Genomic DNA, 7,832 nt, shown 5'->3' with positions numbered 1-7,832 from the left:
ATTGCTTTCTGGTGCTCGTTTAATGAGAGTTTTGGATCAAAGGTAACACTGAGATTTTGACATATTCCCTTTTGATGACTGTGCAGCCACCAATATTAAGTGAGAGGGCTGGTACAGATGAGTGGATCCCTCCCTGCTTGACATAAAAAATTGCAGCATTGAAGAAATTACATTTTTTTTGTCATCCTCAGTTGAAGCACGGAGTGAGGATGCAAGTTTTTTTTTGGTTAAGTCTTTTTATTTTACAAACTTCACTAAAAGCTGTCCTCTCAGTCTGTTCATGAATCAAATACAGCAAGAACACTGTGGAAGTAGAGGGATGATCTTTGCATGGCACGTGCTGCTGTGATGGAGTGTGAGGCCTGATCAACCCCAGTGAGGTTCCTAGGGTAAGTGTGCCAGATCTTAAAAGACTCATTACAAGTAGGACTACTGATGCTGCATCCAAGTCAGAGGGTAAAAGAAGTTGTAAAGAGAAGTCTTAATGGAAATGTTTCCACAGAGACCAAGTCAGGAAGTTACTCCAAAGCTTTAATACTGATGGTAACATGACTGTGGGGTTTAAACAATTTTAGTGTTTCAGTATGTAGTTTAGTATTTAGTATTTTTAGTAGTCAACTACTGTAAAACCAAGTAAGACTGCAACAGGAAAACCACTGAATGTTATGAGGTGAGAATGCACACATTTTTATTCCTAATGAATTCAACCTTTCATTTTATCAAGAGGATTAACAGTTACATCTTTACGTAACCCTCACAGTCATTTCTGATTTAACTGTAAATTGTACAGTGTAAATTAAACTTGAATGTTTTATAACCAGTGAAGCATTTACAATAACCCTTTTCATCAGGGATCACTACATCTGTCATATAGGAACGTAATGCTCCTCTGTTGTATGCAGCACATGATAAATAATAGAATATAGATAATATCTGAAAGGCTTAGTGAGGCCAAGTGTTTAACATTAATGGAAAATTAATATGCACAAAAATATCTTCATTTCTCACATAAAACTCTTTTTTGATTAGAGCAAACTGGAAGGTCAAGCTAATTCAATTAGAAGCAGTGGTGCACTGTGGAGGCCTGAATCCTGATTGGCAAACCTTTTAGAGACAACACTCTCACAAGGGTGCTCCAGCAGAGTTTGCTTGCTATCAAATTGAAATGAAACGGACTGATGAAGTTAAGATGAAATTATTCAATCTGATACAGATACCAACTGCTCAAACGGTAGAAGGGATTTAAATTACTTAAGTGTTAGCCTGTTATGAATTTTAAATGGGAAATCATGTCCCATTTCCTGGCTTTAATCAAGTCTCTTTGAAAATCAGCCACCGGATTTCTGGTTTAATATACTAACGGTTAGAAAGAAAAGAGAGAGAGAGAGAAGGGAAATGAAATATGGAGTCCTGATTGGGCGTCACAGCGCACTTTCCGTCTGTCAGCAGAATGGCCTGGCATAATTAGGAAAAGCAGCACAATGGAAGCAGGGAGCACTGTGTTCAAAGCCAAGAGCTCAACTCTTCTTTTTTTTTCTCTTCACTTCACACAGACCTATTGGAGACCTATCTGCTTTGCTTTCTAACCACAGCACATCAGAGTGAACAACCACTTAGTGAGGCTAGGACGTACAGAAACATTATCAGTCACATCAGAGACACTACAAAGCTGCCTCCCGCCTCTGCCTTGTCCTTTTACATTTACATGTTGCATTTAAAGTCAAAGCAGTATGTGTCAGAGACACACAAAGATTATCTTGGGACTGTCTGTCAGCACACTTCAATTCAGATTCCCTGTGATTGGCTACAATTGGAAACTTTAGTTTAATCTAATCAGGTTATGCTATGAGACAAAAACTAAATTGCAGTTATTAACCTACAGCTTTGGAGTTGATGACAAAGTGCAGTCCTATTGACTTACGTGCACTACTTTGGAAATATTGTAAATATTCATGAGTGAGCCTCAGGACCCTGGGAGATAAATTGGGCCCTCACCTTATCAAATGAGGGGTCAAAGTGCAGGTAATGTCTTACAGCAGAGTGGAGGCAGTTCAGAACCTTTCCATAAAATCCAACCCAGAATAGGAAGCTCTCACCTTACATCATTCCCCATTTCCTGCTGTCAGCAAGGACTCATTAAAGCAAAAACATTAGGCCCCTGGTGTTTTTCCAGCTTTAGTACTGCCCCAGCCCCTCAGGAGGTCCACCTGTCAATAACAGTCAGCGGTCAATATGCCTGTTGGCTGAATTTAACAATTATTTCTCCTTTTGTCAGAACATATTTTTTAATCTATTTACTGTGTTGTACTAATAATCATCACAGAGCAGTTGATGGCTGGCATTGTAACATTGTTTTTACTGGAAAACAAAAACATAGCATTTTTAGCAAGCAATTTAAAGTTGAATTAATCAATCATTGTTTTATATCCAATTGTTGAAATGACTGTAATGTGAGAGGTATCACTTAAAGACAATTATCACCTAAATCTGCAGTTCCCCTCATGTCTATGGAGTGTTTAAGCTATTTACAGCTTTTGATTTTAGGGCCCACACATTTTTACCGTTTTCTTTTAGTCTCTCTCGTCAATGTAATTTCCAGTGGCAGCAAGCAGCTATGTACACAAACGTGCTTTCATAAATCGACTGGGTGCTACTGCCTAACATCAAACAGCAGACAATCAAAGTTAGCAACTAGCTGGTGAACAGAGTGGAGCATTGTTAAGCCTCTAAAGGCCCAATTATATTTCTCAGGAGTTGGTGAAAACCAGAACAGCTCAAAAGAAAGTGAATATTGAACCCATGCACATTGGTCAGGTCAGCAACTTCAAATAAATACTCATGTTACTCTGTCTGCTATATGTTAGCTACGTTGACTTCAAACATGTGTCTGATGTTCAACTTGTTGTGAAGCTCTGCCCCAAAGTTGTCCCCAAAAATGAATTAGTTGTGCTTTAATCTCCATGTTATCCTTCTTCAAAATAGAAACGTCTCTAAATGAGGTGATAAAATATCACACTAAAGATGTAATGGTCTCGTTTAACAGCATTTTGTGCACAACTCAAACTCTTAAGAACCTCATGAGGCTACAAGGTTCTCCTATTCTGTCCATGATCATTTTAATTTTTTTTTAAGTATTGACTTTCCTGCTTGATATATATATATATATATATAGGATGCAGCAATTATTGTTGTATGTGTTTTAGTTGCGTGACAGATTTCAACACTAGTCAGAACTGTGGAAGCTCATATAATTGAACCAGTGTTGAAAGCTGCGTGCTAAAGGACAGAGTAAAGCATGCCTCGTGGATTTTAAAGGCAATAGTCTAATGTGAATTATTTTAGCATTGCTGACTGTGTTGTCATCAGCTGTCCTTCTCCATTTGTGTTTAGCTTTTCCTGCCGCCTGAGGACAAGCTGCCATTTCCTTCAAGCTCCAGACCCCTCTGTGACCTCACAGTCTTACTCCTACATCTCTCACTACCCAGCACCTCTTACACTCACTGCACATTGATCTTGCACTTTGCTATCTTAAATTAAGATGAAAGTCAGCGTTTGATCCTATGGCACTGTAGACATTGATAGTGCTGTGTGTTCCTTAAGGTCAGCCCATCCTCTGTGCCCAGAGCCCACAGAGACTCTATGTCCTGGGTGTGGGCAGAGGTCATCACCATCCACAGCTCCCCAGTCGGCCCCAAGAGATCGGGGTCGGGGAAGGTTCATCCACCCTTCAGACAGAAAATGATCCGATGTGTGCGGACAAGCTCACAGTTCATAAAACAGCAGGCGTGTCCTCAATGACTTGCTGAGTATTAGAATGGACTGACGTAGTTTTATGGGCTAATCTGCACTTTGCTGCTCTGTGGCTACAAGAAATAAGATGCACTCATATGCAACATTTGTCTGCTACACATTATAGTGACGTGATATAATGCATTTTGATTGGGGATTATTTCCAAATTGGTCAATACCACATTGCGTGCCGAGCTCTTGACTGAAATGTTTTGATACAGCTCCACTAGAATGCATTGTCATGCTCATTATTGGGTTTCTGGGTTTTAACAGAGTTTTACTGCTGCTAATGTTACTTCAGGGGCTTTTTCATATTAATGGAAAATCTCAGACAGACACATAAAATTCCAGCTGAAAAGGAGTACTTCAGTGATTTAGCATCTGTAAAGGCAGGGGGGACTCACAGGAGACAGATGGTCAAAATGATTGCAACAGGAGACATCCTGACTTTAATTCCCTATTAATGGTCAAACTCCACAAATGCTAGTTTCTGACATTTCCTGTGAGTAAACATCTCCCATGTCTGAGAGGGATTTTATCACAATGTTATTCCACAGATCATGTCATCCCACTCTCATACAGTATGTTGACTTCATGACTTTTTCCCTGGCACAGCTTACAAATGAAATAATTAGAGGGACATGTGCGTGATAGGAACCACAATGATACATGAAGTAATGTTTGTATTGAAAGGATCCTTACCTGTGGTTTTCAAGATCTGATTAAATATGTTTTCATGAGTATTATTTAGAGGGTTGCTTAGTTACCAATATTTCTGTAGCCTCTGTGTCTTCATAATCACAGTCTCTATATTTGAAAGGTTTACACTTATGATTACATCAGAAAAGGGAATAATTTGTCAAACAAAATAAAAAGAAATGCTTTTGCAGTAAAGTTTGCTCATTTCTAGCTTTCAATCAAAGTTGTACTTTGCTCTTTTTCAATGATTACCTCCATGAAGTTTACAGTTTGTTTTTTGTTTTTTTACAGTAGAAATAGTAGCTTTATTTTCCAGTGAACAAACATTACCAGTTATATCTTATTTCTGGTGTGTCATCCAGTTTTTTTTTGGTGGGCACTTGAACACACTTCCTGCCGGCCATCCTACTATAGTAATTACTGCCCAGGCTTTTAAAATGAGTAAATCAAGATAACTGGTTGGAAGCAGGTGGGTTCATGTTTCCTCTCTGGTCCAGCAGCCTCCTGCAGTGGCGCTGTCCGAGGTCCTGAAAGTCTTCTTCACAGACGGCAGTGAAACCTCTTTATGGTCACAGCATGTACTCGTACTCGTACATGCTCTGTTACTGCCCGCAGAGTGAGCAGACCTGAAAAATACATCCACAACTACATGTTTGCTCTCTGAGGGGGGCTTTGACAATAACTGCACAGTCGGTAATCAGGGCCTTATGACTACTGTCCTACCTTTATATAGAGGTAATTTTAATGTTCTCCCTGCTACACTGATGGAGAAAATAGTCTGACTATATGTTCCTTTTTGGCCTGACTCTGATGCTGTTCTACATAGGAATAATGTGAAAACAATTGGATTTTCTCAATCTCATACCCTCTCTGGGCCTCCGTGAACATGAAATTTCACTTCCCTACTGTACACCAGGCACTGATGTCTCTCCCAGGCTATTTATGCTGTAATGTGTGCTATAAATAGCATCAGGTCCAGAGAAAAGGGATGGAGGGCATATTGCCGTACAGCTCAGTAACGAGCAGAGCTATAAGTCATTAAAGATTTTTGTGTAATTAATGCAGCATATGGTAAGACACCTGCTTTAGAGACTTGATTGCGTTACAGGCCTCCTATAAGGTTTTATAGACTAACCCTTTGATTAAGACATAGGGGGAATCAGTGTTAACCTGGTTTGTGAAGTTCAGCTAAATTAGAGTTTTGTAGTTTATGTTATGTTAGCTACAGCACCAGCACTTTAATTAGTAATCTAATTTACTCTTGCCTTCAAAGTTCTCAAAGCAACACAGCAAATGACAACATTTACTTTTGAGCACAACCATGCGTGATTGCATTTGCATTGTTCATCAGTGTGAAATGGATGCCCTATCATTAATGAGTGCAAGTGTGTGTCATTGTGTGTGTAATTACACAAGACTAGAATTAATGTTAGCGATACCACACTCATATATACTTGCTGCTGCTTTTCTGAGAAACATTAAAATTATGCATTTATATTCTGTGGTAAAGGAGTATTCTATTATACTAAATGTCCAAACATCTTACAGGCAAGACTATGAATGATATGTCTGGAATAGGCCTTTATTGATGAGGAATGTCGAGCAGATTTACTGGAGGTCATGATAAAAACAAAGTACTAAATGGGTGCAATGCCAATTCTGATCCTTCCAGTCAGGGCACTTTCATCATGATAAAGTATGTGGCTCTGATCCCAGAATGCTCAAAGTGGCAATTACAAAGACAACTTGCACAACATAAGTCCACTTATCCAACACAGCATTAATTGATCCTAATGTAAAAGTACTAATAAAGGATGAGGCTGATGGGTGGAGGTAACAGCACTGCAGGAGTGGTTAATGGTCTAACTGTATGTGACAGATGGATGACTTCGATGTATGACTTCTTTGTCCAGCATGACAAACACAGTGGCCTATGTCTTAGTAACAGCAAGAAGGTTGAGGTTCTGCTAACTGGGCAAATGAATGTATTCATATTTATACTGTAAGATTATCTTTATCTTGACCCAGTATTATTTGGGTGAAGTGGGAAACACCTAAAATTCATTGTGTTCGGTTGATTTCTGATCATTCAATTGCAAATGCTTCTTCATTTTCATTTGCATTAGTTTTGAAGTTAACTTTATAATATGTGAAACTGATTTGATGAGAACCAGTCATCACAGACTCCTTTATGTAGATGATATAAAGAAAAACTGCCTACAGGTCTAGTCTCAAGAGTGGTGCTATGATTTTAAGGCATCTATTTAAATACTTGCCCTTTTTTGACTTCTCGCTATTATTCCTCCCGTCCTGAATATGTTATTAAGCTTCTACTGCAGGCATTCAGAAAGGGTTGATGACATATAAAATAGACTGTAGATCTATAACTGTCAATCTGACATGACAGTATGCAGTGGTATTTGAAAATGTTTGTGGGGTAAATCTGGGCCAGACCTAAACACAATGCTTAATGTAACATGGAGTGCAGTCCAAAATACAAAGCTGATCTTGCTAAAAATAAATAGGCTTAGCTCTTTCTCAAGGCCAAAATTATTCAAAACTAATAATAAAATGATGCGGGGTGTACAGAATTAGCATCAACTTAAGTTTAAGTTCACAGAATAGCTAGAGAGCCTTTTAGGCCCCCTGGGCTGCTGTTTAGAAATACATGCAATGCAGAGCTAAATGCCCCCAAATATGCTTAAAAAACTCTTTAACAAGCTCAGTAGCCTACAAATAATTATAAAATAGGCTAATATTATAATAATGATTATTTTCATTGATGCTGTTTTATCTATAAAATGTTAGAAAATACTGTCCATCATAGTTTCACTGTCTTATGTGATTACATCAAATTTCTTGTTGTATGATGATATATATATATATATATATATATAAAGCAAACCCTCAAACTGGAGATGGTGGTACCTGAGAATTTAGCTTGTCCAAGAAAAAACACCCAGTATGTGGTTGTCTGACAAATACTTTAAAAACTGAGTCCCTCGCCAGATTTAGTGCTTTGTAAAGTTTAGTACTTTTAAAGCTTTGTGGAGCACAAACAAACCTTTATCGCATTGGGATGCAGTCAGCCGTTTCAGATGTCGATATCTCAAAATCTCAGTTCTCAATCCTGAGAAAGAGAAACTGGTGGGAAAGCTCCAACAAGCCGTCATCCATTAGGAGGCTGCCTCAGAGGAGATGTCTCTGGAAGGATTGCTTCTTTTTCCAACCAACAGTCTGTTTGACTGACTGGTCTGCAGTAAAGTGAGCGAGCAACCCTGTGAATATTGTAAATAGTCTTTGCTGTATTTTTGAACCGTTATCATACAAGTTTCCTCTTTGAA

The sequence above is a fragment of the Scomber japonicus genome, chromosome 4 (assembly GCF_027409825.1).
Source record: "Scomber japonicus isolate fScoJap1 chromosome 4, fScoJap1.pri, whole genome shotgun sequence".
Lineage (NCBI taxonomy): Eukaryota > Metazoa > Chordata > Actinopteri > Scombriformes > Scombridae > Scomber > Scomber japonicus.
This window is presented reverse-complemented; position numbering follows the sequence as displayed.